The sequence below is a fragment of the Triticum aestivum genome, chromosome 6B, assembly GCF_018294505.1.
Source record: "Triticum aestivum cultivar Chinese Spring chromosome 6B, IWGSC CS RefSeq v2.1, whole genome shotgun sequence".
Lineage (NCBI taxonomy): Eukaryota > Viridiplantae > Streptophyta > Magnoliopsida > Poales > Poaceae > Triticum > Triticum aestivum.
The window spans coordinates 56,283,071-56,297,946 of record NC_057810.1 but is presented as its reverse complement, the minus strand read 5'-3'; the positions used below and the strand labels follow the sequence as shown (position 1 = coordinate 56,297,946).

The following is a 14,876-nucleotide window of genomic DNA, read 5'->3' as shown; positions in this document are numbered from 1 at the left end:
CCTGCATAGAGATGGAAACAGAAGGCTATTAAGACTATGCAGTAACGAGATAAAGCAATGCAAGAATAGATCTTCTTCGGTACAACCCCCCAGAAACACATCAACGGATGAGATCTGTCCATACCCCTTCATAATAAAGGGTAGGATGGTCTTTCTAGAAAATACGTCTGAGATCTGGCCTGTTCTGAGTCCGCCTTGGGCCGTCCTATTAGTGATTGTGTACTGTCCCACGCACGGATCGAAAATCCAAAAAAACAGTGCTACTAATAGGCATCGAACACAAGACCTCCAAGGTCGTGAGATTGCTACTTGCCACAAGAACCATCACGAGTTGGTAATAATTGTGTGGCGCAGTAGTTTATCACCTAGAATTGACGTACTGTAGGTGTTTTTTTATGAGGAATGCTGTAGAAGATCAAAATTGGTATACAACCGGACCGGGCATTCTAGCTAAAGCGTCTTTTATTGCTAAAAAAACTAATGTGTTTTTTCAAATTTTCGATTTATTAAAAAATATGAAATGTTTTTCAAAATTTGAACTTCTTTTGGAAACGTGATTTTTTTCAAATATCTGAACCTTTTTTTTTGAAAAATACTTTGATATTGTGAATATTTTCCAAATCTTGAGAACAGTTTTTCAGAATTGTAAACATTTTTCTGAAACTGTAGATATTTTTCAAAAAGATGAATAATTTATCAAATTTGTCAACATTTTCTTGAAAACATGACAATTTTTCAATTTTCGAACATTTAAAGAAATGCAAACACTTTTTCAATTTGGCAAGCATTATTGGAAAACAAAAACACAAACATTTTTTCAAATTGGAAAAAAGTATTCAAGTTAGTACAATTCTCATACACACTTGAAATTCCAAAATTGTTGACAAATTTCTGGAAATTGTTAGGAAAAAAATAAAAATGTTTTATGTTGAGTGATAATGACGGGAATTACAAATACACTCATCTAACTGGCATATTTTAGGCTATGGATAAATGATCCCAGCGTCTTGTAGGAGCCTGACATGGACATATGAGGCATCCATTTCAGGTTTGAACGACTTCCAATATCGTTTACATGTTGCGACATGTCCGACCATTTATCACCCTATTTTCACGGAGAAAACTCTAGAAAATGCAAAACTTCTCAAAAATCTAAACAACTTGGCATTGTGTCTTGATTGGTCATAAAAGTTGGTGGAAAATATTGGAGGTTATCTGACGGATGTTGAAAAAAAAAACAAGCTTTCAAACGGACCCTTCTAGCCTTTCCGAACACCCTCCGTTGAACATAGTCTTTTTTGGACATCCTTAAAATGAATACCACTTTTGAAAGAAGGTAGGCATGCCCATGGTAGGCACATGCCTGGTTTGGATGATTTTCGACACCATACGCAAGTAGTGACACATCCGGTCATTTATCGGCCTTCTTAACCAAGAAAGCTTCAAAAAAAATGCAAAATTGGGCGAAACCCCAAATAATTTGGCATGGTGCCTTGAATTGGTCATACAAGGCCATGAGAAATGGAGCACTTTAAGGGATGTTGAGAAATGAGGTGCTCCCAAACATACCCTTCTGGCCTATCTGAATACTCTCCATTAAACATGGTATTTCTTCGGAGATCTTAGCACATGCCCCAACTTTTGCAAGCAAGTCGGCATGTCCATTTTAGGCATACATGCCTGGTTTGAACGACTTCCGACATCGTATGCACATTTTGACATGTTTTGCCATTAATAGGATTTTTTCACTGAGAAAACTCCAAAAAAGACAAAACTTGGCAAAAACCCATACAATTTGGCATGGTGCCTTGAATACAAGGCCATGAAAAAATGGGTTCATTTACAGGATGTCGAGAAATGAGTTGCTCCCAAACAGATCCTTCTGGCCTATTCAAACACTCTCCATTGAACATGATATTTCTTTGGAAATATCAGGACTGCCCCAACTTTTGCAAGCAAGTGGGCATGCCCATGTTAGGCATCCATACCTGGTTTGAATTATTTCTGACACTGTATGCACGTTGCGACATGTGCTGTCATTAATTGTCATTTTTTCACCGAGGAAACTCTAGTAAATGCACAACTTGTCGAAAATCCAAAAAACTTTTTATGATGCCTTGAATTGGTCATATGAGGCCCTTAAAATTTTAAGAATGTCAAAAAATAACAAGCTCTTAGGCGGAGCCTCCTGGCCCTAGAACATACTTTGTTCAATGTAGTCTATTTTTGTTCATCCTTGAAATGATCCCGAATATTGCCACCAGGTGCGCATGCCCCTCTAGGCATCCATGCCATGTTTGAACAATTTCTGACACCGTATGCAAGTTGCGACGCGTCCAGCCTTTTTTTTGCATTTTCTTATTGAGAAAACTCTAGAAAAATGCAAAACTTGTCAAAAACCAAAACAACTTGTCATGGTGCCTTGAATTGGTCATACGAGGCCATGAAAAAAATTATGCCCATTTCAAGAATATCGAAAAACAACATGCTCTGTGACAGACCCTTCTGGCAACACGAACACCCTCCATTGAATATGGTATTTTCGTGGACATCCATGAAATTACCGCAACGTTTTTCCACTAGGTGGACATGCCCATCATAGGCATCCATGGAAGGTTTGAACTACTTCCGACACCATATGCAAGTTGCGACACGTCTAGCCATTTATCGACCTTTTTTGACCGAGAAAACTTTAGAAAATGCAAAACTTGTCGAAAATCCATGCAACTTGGATTGGTGCCTTGAATTTGTTATACAAGGCCATTGAAAAAATATTGGAGGCATGGATGCCTACCATGGGCATACCACCCGCTGGCAAATGTTTAGTTCATTTCAAGAATGTCCAAAAGATACACCATGTTCAACGTAGCATGCCCAAGTAGTCATCCATGCCAGGTTTGAAGGAAAAATGTATTTAAAATCATAATTTATACAGATACTTAAAACTGTCATTTTAAGTTTCTAACATAACTAATAAATACAAAATGATAGAATTGAAAACAACAAATGCTTTTTAAAAACATTTAATAAATTAAACAAAAAAAGAATTAAAATCATGATTTAAATTAGTTACTTTAAACTGTAACATTTGTATTTCAAGTTTTGTACAGGTTTAAAAAAGTTTAAAAGGGAAAAAAGATAAATTAACAAAAAAATGAGAAAAACAAAAAATAGAATAGAAAAGAAAATCTTAGGCCTTGCCCAACTAAGCGACGACATCGCTCCTGTTAAGCGACTATTGAAATTTGTTGGGAAATAAAAAAATCTCATTTTTTAAAAAAATTCACAAATTCAAAAAATGTTCCGGCAAATTTAGAACACTTTTTTGATATCATGTATTTAGTCTCATATCTGAAAAATGTTTTGGAATTTAATTTTTTGTCCGTGCTCTGAGAAAATGTTTGTTTTCATAATTTTGTTTGTGCTTTTCAAAAAAGGTATTTGAATTTTGACGTTTTGAAAAAAGTGAAAGACACAAACATTTTTTGAAATTACCTTACAATTTTCAAAAAAGCAAATAATTTTTAATTTATGAATAAAATTTGGAAATAACGAACCTTTTGAAATTTTGGCCAACATTTTGAAAGCATTACCATTTCTTGAACAAGAAAGAAGAAATGTAACAGGAAAAGGAAAGTAAATAAATAAAAAGAAATTATGGAAAAATGACCAGTTCAGAAAGTGTTTGTAAAATCTTTTTAAAATTCCCAGCCGGTCACTTACTTAATGCGCCTAGCTTTAAATTATCAACCAAAGGCATGCTGTCGCAGTGGTTGTGGACGAACTTAGTGTTTTGAGTGGTTGTGGGTTCGATTCCCGGCTTGTGCGATCGTTTTTCGCCATTTTTCATCCGCATGCCACCGCAAGTGGGCCGGCCCAATTAAGCTCCCTGGTGTATACGTTACTACAAAAATAGATACAAATTGCGAAATGTCTATATTACCCTTTATACGTATTGTGAGGGGGGTTGTACCGAAGCGGGACTCTGCAAAGAAATGGTTTGACATGTCTGGGATCAGGAAAAAGCAACGTTAGTTAGGGACAAGATACAGTTAAAGAATATTGGAGTTATGGGATGATTACCCACATGATGGATGATACAGACTAAAGTCTTGGTGCTTGCACTGGTAAAAAGTAAAAACTGATGAGCCTGAGAAGAACGACTGATGATGTACCAATCAAGAAGAGAAAGAAAAGCCCTGTACAGAAGATTAAAACAAGTGGGTTATTCAGTTCAGATGAAACGATAGTAATCCCTACAAACCAAAAAATAATAATTGAATGAGAAGAGAAACTGGTGAATAGGAACTGAGAATGAGAAGAGGATAAAGATGTGTTTGTTACCTTGGAAGCATTTGTCAGGCTATGATTATTGGAATTTCCCCTATTAACCTGCGGCACTGCCTTTTAAGCTCCTCGCTGTTGCCGTAACTGACATCTAGTACTCGCAGGGATTTGGGGAGGCCGTCCTCCGGTAGCGATTTGATTTCAGGACACATCCTGATCACTAATTCCTGCAGAGAACTCGGGAGGGCGTCCTTGGGCACCGATTTGATGGCAGGACAATCCCAGATCTCTAATTTTTGCAGAGAAGTCGGGAGGCTGTCCGAAAAAGTGGGAAGCAATTCGAGCTCAGAACAACGGGAGATATGTAATTGCTGCAGAGAACTCGGGAGGCTGTCCTTGGGGAATGATTTCATGGAACAGCTGGTGATCTCTAATTGCTGCAAAGAACTCGGGAGGCCGTCCTTGGGTAGCGACTGGAGGGATGGGCATTCAGCGATACCTAAGTACTTGATGCTGGCAAGTTTATGTAGACCTGCAGGGAGGAACTGCAATTTGTCGCAGTAAACAAATACGAGCTCTTGGAGGGAGGTGAGAAGCAGGAGGGCCTCTCCTAGGATGGGCTCCACCTCTTCGCTACCAAAAAAGTTCAATGTGGTGAGGGAGGTAGAGAGGAGGCTGCATATGGAGTCGGACAGAACTCCTGCGGAGCTTCGTATGTTTAGGGTATGCAGTTTTGAGGAAGGACTGATGCTTAGATTTGTGAGGGCATCCATGTTGGTCAGCTTGAGTTCTTCGAGGCTGGATAGGTTTGTGATTGCCATATTGACTTGTTCAATCTTGCATAGGTCGAGTTTTTCCAGGGAGGTCGGGAAAGGGAAACAAGACGAGGAGGAGCCCGAATAAGAGGAAAGCAAATTGGGGCACTTCTCGAATCTCACTTTGCGGAGGGAGCATAGACGCTGGAGACCTCCTGCTGCTTGGTTGTTGTCGCCCCCAGAATTAGGGACTATCCTCAGCTGACTGCAATTTTGGACGCTCAACTTATGTAGTTGGGTAGGCAAGAGCAGCAGTCCTCCTTCTGCCGTCGCCACTATTTCCTCCTCTTCTTTTCTCTGATGCTGCTGCTGTGATCCACTCTGCTGCTCCGACACACCAACTTCTGTTATCATTTCGCAATGAGCTATTTCCAGCGTGGTGAGCCTCGGGAAGTGAGAGAGCAGTTGACTCAATTCTTTCCCACTAGCACCACTATCAAAAATGCAGAGTTCTTCCAATGGAAACTCGTATCTGACATGGCTCTCGCCTCCGATTGGCGACAAAACAATACTCGAACAGCCACTTATAGTGAGGCACTGCAGACATGTTAGCATTTGGATGATATTCAATGGCAAAGGAGGGCAATTGGATAGATACAATCTTTGTAGTGCACTCAAATTACAGAAAGCCAACGCTTTCCAAAACAAGCTATCTGCACCATCCGCTGCCCAAATTTCCAAACTTAATCCCGGTTTTTCGTACCTTCCTTTTGAGTAAGTGAGCTTCTCAAAAGTTGAGCCTGTTTCTGCTATCTCAGTGGAGAATAGGCTACTGGTCCAAGGGATAGGAGGCATTGTCCTCAGATTTGGGCATCTTACAATCTTGAACTCCCGTAGTCTAGAGAACCAAGTCACGTTTGCTACTTCTTGCTCTGGTTGAGAGCAAATAGAACATGAAAACGGCAACTCTATAAGTTCAGGGCAGTCTTCAATAATGAGCACTTCTAGATGGAAGAAGAAACCACAAGTTTGATTTGCAGCCCAGTTTGTTAGTTCTGGTATCTTAATAAACACTAGCTTTTTCAAATTTTGAAAGCCTTGTTTTTTTAGACAATTTTTTTGAAAGCTTGGGCTTGCGATGCAACCCTTGCACTGACCGTGGGGCTCATGAACCGACCAGAACTCTCCTAGTGGTGGAAAGGTTTTCCAAGATACGTCAGCCAAGTGAAGAGATTCCAAATTTCTGACCAAGAGGTTCTCACCTAGCCATGTTGGGCAACTAGTACCTCCGTGCCCTCTAATGCACAGATCTCGAAGGTCACTATGTGGTACAAGGTTTTCAAGAACATTTTCTTCTCTTGTTGGTTCCCTATTAGATCTTTCCATATCCCACTCTAATGTTAGTTCACGCAAGTGGTTCCTATGTATTGGTCTTATAATTATTTCCTTTCCCCGTGCCCCCTTTCTTGCACCTTTTCAAGATTATAAATACTAAGTGACCCTCCAAGCTCTGTTAATTGCTCTAGCTGACTTAGTTCGAAGCCAGTATTTTCTTTTCCAACCTCAAACCTTCTTAATTCTGAAAGCAATTTAAGTTTTCCCACCTCAGATATGTAAGAATGACCATCGGGATCTCCTTTTGGCACTAGAAAATGACGCAGCTTTACAAGGTTGGTGATATGTCGAATTGAAACAAGGTCTTTCCATTTTTCAAGATTTATTATCTCTAGATGATAAAATCGGTATAGCATATTAGGCAAGTTGATGTTTCCTGCGTTACCTAATGGCTCGATCCTTAGGTAATGAAGATGGATGGTTTCTGAAAAATTGTGCAAAATGTCCTCCACAGAGTATGATGCTCCAGATAGAAAAATAGTACGAAGGGCTTTAGCTTTTTTAAACAGATCACCAAAGGTCTTGGCAAAGCTACCATGGTATCGCCCAAACAACATCAGGGTACGTAGGTTTTCAACTTTTAATCTTTTACCTAATGCACTCAAATCATATTTATAGTCGCCAAAAGTGATTCTATCATCAACATCTTTATCATCTACAATTATGGATAAGTGACGTACAGATGGGGAGATGTGTATGGACCTGACATTAGAACTACATATGCTAACACATTCATCTGACGATACCTTGGTGGCCAATTCATGCAATAGATCATGAATAACATAACAATAACGACCATCTTCTTTTTTGTCTTTTTTGAAAAATCCGTAATTGACCAACTCATGCAAATGGTTTAGTCCAACATCTTCAGTCCTTCTATTCTGGTCACATGGATGCAAAATACCTAGTCCTATCCACAGCTGAACTAACTCCTTGCTATCAAATTCGTAATCTTCCGGAAACAAAGCACAATATACAAACAACTGTTTTAAATGGAAAGGGAGAAAATCATAGCTAAGTTTGAGGGCTGGCATGATGTCACTCTCACTGGTTTCTAGTTCCCATTCTTTGCTTTCTAGAACTCTTTTCCAATGGTCCAAAGTAAGTTGGTTTCGTAGTAATCTACCTACAGTTTTGGTTGCAAGAGGGGAACCTTTCAAACGGTGCACTACTTCGTGACCAGTTTTAAGTAATGCAGGATGTTCTCCCCATGGTTCTAGCTCGTTACCAAATACACATGCTTCGAAGAAACGCATGGTATCTGTATCACCCAGTCTTTCCAGTTCTATTTGATGATTGGTTGTCCTAACCATTTCTGCTACCTTTGGTATTCGAGTTGTGACTATAATGAAATTACCCTTGGATTCAACCTTTTTGAAAGGTGCTATTAGTTTATTCCACTCATCCTCTCGATATGTCCACACATCATCCAAGACGAGTAAAAACCTCTTAGCTTTTAATCTTTGTTGGATAAGTTCTTCGGCACTTGCGTTATCCTTGTCACCATCAACTCTATCGATTTTCTGAACTATCTCTTGTGCCAACCTATCTGCACTGAAATCGAGAGAGACACATATCCAAATTGAAGCCTGGAAAGAGCTTTTCACTTCTTGGCATATGTGTTGCGTAAAAGTTGTTTTCCCAATACCCCCCGTTCCAAAAATTGGAAGCATGTTAAGTTGACAGGAAGAATACTCGTGACTATTAATGACATCTACAATTTTCCTCTTTTGGTCACCCCTCCCGTAAAACTGAGGTTCTATAATCTCAGATGTGGTTTTGGATCTGTTATTTATATCAATTTCTTTGGTACGGGTATGGATGTAGCCCAAAAAGTCTAGATTGAGAATTATGGAGACCTTAGCACATACTTCCTTCAGCTGCTTTACCATATCCTCCATTGTTTTAGACATTTGCACCCTATTGAACGGCAATTCTATTGTTTCTATATCACAGTCTCTTTGGCTTGCATGCTCGGACATGATAGGTTGAGGATCATCATTTTTTCTTTCAACAATCACAGGGGCTTGAGGATTATCATCGTGGACAGATATGGGAGAGTAGCATGGAAAGTGTTTACCGAATGTGTAGGCAGCGTTGCGAGCACTTGAGATGACCTTGGGCATGCATCTGCTATCAACCTTCTTGACACCCCCCTTGTTGGCAGGCGTCGGTGGAGAGGAGCTGATGCCCCGCCTGCCACACAAGCGTACGCCAGAGAGGCATCCTTGATTGCCATCATTTTCTTGGTGATCACTAGGGTCACTTTCTTGGTCATCGCCATGGCTAGCAGCACCCACGAGTTTGCTGGTGACGTGTCTTGCCGTGTGTTCAACATTGATGCGGATGGCCTGGGTGGAACCCACGTCATTCACGTTGGCGGCACGGTAGGTTCCTTTAAGGACGTCCTGGATGCGGAAGTACTCCGGCTCATCCAGCACATCATCTGCTCCGTATGCCAGCTGCTCCAACTTGTGCAGGAGCTCCTTGAGCGCGAGGCCACGGATGCCCCTGCCCTGCGCGTTCTCGAGCATCCCATGCGCATACAGCAACTCCATCTTGAGGTCGTCGATGTTGCGATTGAGATTGGCGCTAGCTGCCCAGGGAAGCCATCCAGCAAGCCATCCGTGACAGGGGCCATCGCCTTCTCCAGCACCCACTTCGCCGCGCCTATGGCGGTGTCCATCCTCGGGCTGAAACCCAATTTGCAAATACGTACATTGGTTACTAGTCACTAACAGAGTAAACGTGCTGAAGATCGATGATTCGAGACAAGGATTAGATGGAGAAAGATGCACATACCGCCGTGGAACTCCCCCTGTCTCGAAGGCCTTGAGGTGACCCAAGGCGTAGCGGGTTGATGTGGGATGTGAGAGAGATAGCAATCAGCAGATAGCAGTAGTGTGCGTAGAGGTGTGTCCGTGTGTGTGTGTGGAGCGATGTGCAGCAGGAGGGGGTATATAAAGAGAGGTGCGGCATTGGGTCAGGGCCCTCCCCTCGAAAAAGAAATTACGGGATGAAGTTATATGAATGGCTGCCAGCAAGAGGTTTGGTGCCGCCAAATTAAAATAAAATGGAGACTCTGCTTCAGATCTCGTGCCACGGCTACTTATGAAATACGAATACCTTATCATGAGTCAATAAAAGGTTAGTTGTTAATATAAAATGAACAAGTTGTGCTTACACTATGAAATGTGTAGCTGTCGCTTCACCTACTGGTCTAGCAAAATATTATTACTAGTGTATCCATGGCAGCTTTTTGGAGTCATTTCATTGGCGCAAACACGTTATTTGTCTGCTCCGCTCCGGATACAACCTTCCCTAGATGCCCTTGATCCAACCTAATATGCACTACCTTCGATTTGTTTTCTGAAAGAGTAATGACTAATGGCAAAGTTATGCTATCTCTTTCGTCCGTATACTGATATGAATAAGCAGGATGTTGGGCCATCGTTCATAAGACCAACTAGTAGTAAAGTCTTGGCTGAAAGATAATGAGCGTTCCTACTCCCCCGAGGGGAGCCACGGTTCTGTTTATATTGATGCGGCCGAAGCCAAGCTTGAAGTATAAGAAAGATTACAAGGAGTTTGAGTAGGAGAAGGAAAGGAGTTTGAGATGCTACGGAAACATATTCTCTAACACCCTCCCTTAATCTTAACTATCCTAGATTAAGATTACTCTTGAACTCCTCAAATGGTCTTGATGGCAATGCCTTTGTAAAGCCGTCTGCTACTTGATCCTTGGAGGGAATAAACCGTATCTCAAGTTTCTTGGCTGCAACCCTTTCTCGCACAAAGTGAAAATCAATTTCGATGTGCTTTGTCATTGCATGAAACACAGGATTTGCAGACAAATATGTTGCTCCCAAGTTATCACACCATAAACATGAGATATGATTCTTCTTGATTCCCAATTCCTCAAGAAGTGATTCAACCCAAATGATTTCTGCAGTTGCATTTGTCAAGGACTTATATTCAGCTTCTGTGCTTGACCGTGACACGGTGGCTTGCTTTCTAGCACTCCAAGAAATAAGGTTAGACCCAAAAAATACTGCAAAGCCTCCAGTTGATCTTTTGTCATCACTGCATCCTGTCCAGTCAGCATCAGAGAATGCACTCACAAGAGAGGAATTAGACCGTTTGAAATGGAGTCCTATTCCCATAGTATGCTTTACATATCTCACAATTCTCTTGACAGCTGACCACTGTGTAGAAGTAGGTGCATGCAGATATTGACAAACCTTGTTGACAGCAAATGAGATATCTGGACGTGTGAGAGTTAAATATTGTAATGCTCCCACAGTACTCCTATACCTTGTACTTTCCTCCTCCTGAAGTGGCACACCTTCATATGCTGAAAGTTTTTCTGAGGAAGACAAAGGTGTAGGAACTGGCTTGCAATTCTTCATCCCATGCGAGACAGAAGCTCAAAGATATATTTCTCCTGATTTAACACAATTTCATCTTGAGTTTTCTTGACCTCAATGCCTAGGAAGAAATGCAAATCACCTAGGTCTTTCAAGGCAAACTCTGAGCTCAAATCATGCAGAAGTGCATTAGTAGCATTTTGTGAAGAACTTGCAACTATGATATCATCAACATATATAAGCACAAAAATGACTACTCCAGCCTTGTTATAGATAAACAAAGATGTATCAGCTTTGGAGGCAATGAAACCAAGATATTTCAACTGTAAGCTCAATCTGGAGTACCATGCTCTGGGTGCTTGTTTTAAACCATAGAGTGCCTTGTCAAGCTTGCAAACATAATGTGGTGACTTCTTGTCCTCATAACCAGGTGGTTGTCTCATAAACACTTCCTCTTCTAGAATGCCATGCAAAAACGCATTCTGTACATCTAGCTGTCGTAGACTCCAACCCTTGGATACAGCAATGGCTAGCACAAGTCTGATAGTCGCAGCTTTAACAACGGGACTGAAAGTGTCCTCATAATCAATACCATAATGTTGTTTAAAACCCTTTGCAACGATACGTGCTTTGTACCTGTCAATGGAGCCATCTGCCTTCTTTTTAATTCTGTAAACCCATTTGCAATCGATGATATTTTTACCTTTCTGATTTGGCACAAGATGCCATGTCTTGTTCCTCATAAGTGCAGAATATTCCTCATCCATTGCCTTCTTCCACTTAGGATCATCAAGTGCACTATTCAATGTTGTTGGTTCTCCTGAAATACACAACATTCCATATGGTATAGTCCCATCTTTTCTTATTTTAGGATTTCGTATACCTTTCTGTAATCGAGTCATAACTCGTGAAGGAACTGCTGGCTGGACCACAGGAGCACTCGCCGCAGAAGATCCCGAGGAAGCTGCATGTGATGACACAGGCGAATCTGGCGCCACCTGCACAGAGGATCCTATAGCCGTTGGTGTGGCCGCCTGTGTGTCCACCACACGGGTGCCAGCCGCCCAAGCCGGCACAACGGATCGACCGCCCGACCGCGATTGCAGGCGCACGCTGGGCGAGGGAGATTCGGCCCGCACGCTGGGCGAGGGAGATTCGGCCCCACGGCTGGTCCCGCCTGCTGCTGAGGTGGCGGCGTGGGAGTGGCGCATGCTGGGCGAGGCGGATTCGGCCCCGCAGCCGACCCCGCGGCTGGTCCCGCCTGCTGCTGAATCAGCGCTGCGGTTGGTGGGAGCGTGATCCGAGGCTGATTTGGCCGCGGGATCCGAGATCTGCGCGCGAACAGGAGTTTCCTTCCTCAGCATGAAATATAAGATGATCTTGAGTTTGATTTTCGAAATTTTGATCATTTTGAGCGCCGTTTTCACCAGGGACCTGCACAGGCAACAGAGAAGAACCAATACCAGCAGGAATATCATCACTTTGGTTAGTACAACTGTCGCCCCCATGATCAAAAGACCGAAGATGTGGAGGAAGAAGAAGGATTTCCTTGCGGAGAAGTGCACCAGCATTGGGTTGAAGGGAAGCAAAAGGGAACACAGACTCGTCAAAAACTACATCTCTAGATATGTAGACCCTACCAGTAGGAATATCTAGACATTTAACTCCTTTATGCATGGGACTATAGCCTAAGAAGACACACTTTTTGGAGCGAAAAGCGAGTTTGCGTGTGTTGTAGGGTCTGAGGTTGGGCCAACATGCACAACCAAAAACATGAAGAGATGTGTAGTTGGGTGTGACACCGAGGAGTCGTGTAATGGGTGTTTCAAATTTGATGACTTTACTAGGAAGCAAATTGATAAGATATGTAGTGGTTAAGAATGCTTCATCCCAGAATTTGAGTGGCATGGATGCATTTGCCAGCAATGCTAGCCCCATATCAACTATGTGACGGTGCTTTCTTTCAGCAGACCCGTTTGTTGGCGAGCATGAGGGCAAGAAACATGATGTGAAATACCAAGTTTTTGGAAGAAAAAGTTCAATTTTTCATACTCACCACCCCAGTCACTTTGCATAGCAATGATCTTGGAGTTCAGTTTGCGTTCAACAAGGTTTTGAAAATTGATGAAGACTTGGAATACATCAGACCGTTTCTTTAACAAGTAAATCCAAGTAAATTTACTATAGTCATCAATAAAGCTTACATAGTAAGAAAATCTCCCAATTGAAGTAGGGGCTGGCCCCCATACATCTGAAAATATAAGTTGTAGAGGAGCAGTAGACACACTAGTAGAGATGGGATAGGGTAATTGATGACTTTTTGCTTGTTGACACGGATCACAAACTGACTCAACACTATTCTCATAAGAGAGTTTATTTTTGCTAAGAACATATTTAACTATGACTGAAGATGGATGACCTAATCGACTATGCCACCTTGATGATGATGGCTTGGTGACAATATTTGCTTGTTTATTGGACCACGAAGATGATGATGATGATATGAGTGGATAGAGGCCTCCCACGCACCGTCCTCTAAGAATGATTCTCCTTGTACTCAAATCCTTAACCAAGAAAAAGTAAGGATAGAATTCTATAAGAACATTATTATCAAGGGTGAATCGATGAACAGAAACAAGATTTTTGGAAGTTTGAGGAACATGCAAGACATCTTTAAGGTGCAAATTTTTCATGGGGTTTTGAACAATTGAACTACCAATGTGGTGATATTCATACCAGAACCGCTTGCCGTGCGAATTTGGTCGCCTCCGTTGTACTTCTCCCGTACTGTCAGCTTGTCAAGTTCACCAGTGATGTGATTTGTTGCTGCACTGTCTGCGTACCAATTAGTGTCCACGCCATAGGAGACAGCATGCGCCTCCTTCTCTTCTTGATCATTCTCTTCATAGCGCCACCAGCAGACACGTGCACCTCCTGGATGATGTCTATAGCATATCTGGCACTCAGGATAGTCATGCTGCTGCTCGCGTACCTGCTGTTGCTGTTGCTGTCGAGGGCGTCCTCTGAATCCGCCGCCTCTATATGCAGGAGAAGGCTGGCGGTCACCGCGGTCACCGCGGTCACCGCGGCCGCGCCCTCTTCCTCCTTGCCCACGGGATCTGCCACGGTACTGGCCGCGGCCTCTGTAGACGGTGTTGGCAGATGAATGAAACCCGCCTGAAGACGAGTCTCCCAGCATCTCCATCCTCTGATCAAAGGCGGAGATCTGAGCGAAGAGGTCATTGGCGGTGATTGTGTTCTTGACAGCGCTGATCGCCGCCACCACGGAGTCGTAGTCGCGGTCGAGTCCTGCGAGTATGTAGTCCACCATCTCCGGATCAGAGACAGGACGACCAGCGGCAGCTAGTTCATCCCCAAGGCTCTTCATCTTCGCCATATACGCCGAGCTCGACATTGTGCCCTTCTTGGTGTTGGTGATCGCGATCCTTAGATTGGTGATCCGGGACTGTGATTGCGAGGCGAAGAGATTGTTCACCGTCGTCCAGAGCTCATAGGTGGAGTCCTTCCCGACGACTTGCGCAAGGATTTCTGGAGACATGGAATTGAGAAGATATGACAGGACCTGCTGGTCTTTGGCGATCCAGGGCCCGTACAGAGGGTTCGGCTCGAGGGCCGTCGTTTTGTCCGCCTTCGTGACCTCCACAGTCTTGGGTGGAGCGGCGTCAGAGTTGTCCAGGAGCCCGGTTACCTGCGCACCTCGCAGGGCTGGGAGCACCTGGGTCTTCCAGAGGATGAAGTTTCCTCTTGCTAGCTTCTCAGATGGCGGCGATCCGAGGTTGAGGCCGACGCCGGACGAAGAAGCCATGGAGACGATGATATGTGGTTCTAGGGTTTTGATTTCTGGCTAGATGTAGGAGAAGAGGTGGCTCTGATACCATGAAAGATAATGAGCGTTCCTACTCCCTCGAGGGGAGCCACGGTTCTGTTTATACTGATGCGGCCGAAGCCAAGTTTGAAGTACAAGAAAGATTACAAGGAGTTTGAGTAGGAGAAGGAAAGGAGTTTGAGATGCTACGGAAACATATTCTCTAACATCGGCCTCTTGGGTCAT

At 42.9% G+C, this 14,876-nt stretch overlaps 1 pseudogene; it reads right to left on the bottom strand.

Moving 5' to 3' along the window:
* Positions 1 to 4,234: 4,234 nt before the first annotated feature.
* LOC123138803 (uncharacterized) lies at positions 4,235 to 14,630 on the bottom strand (annotated as a pseudogene).
* Between the last annotated feature and the right edge of the window lie 246 nt (positions 14,631 to 14,876).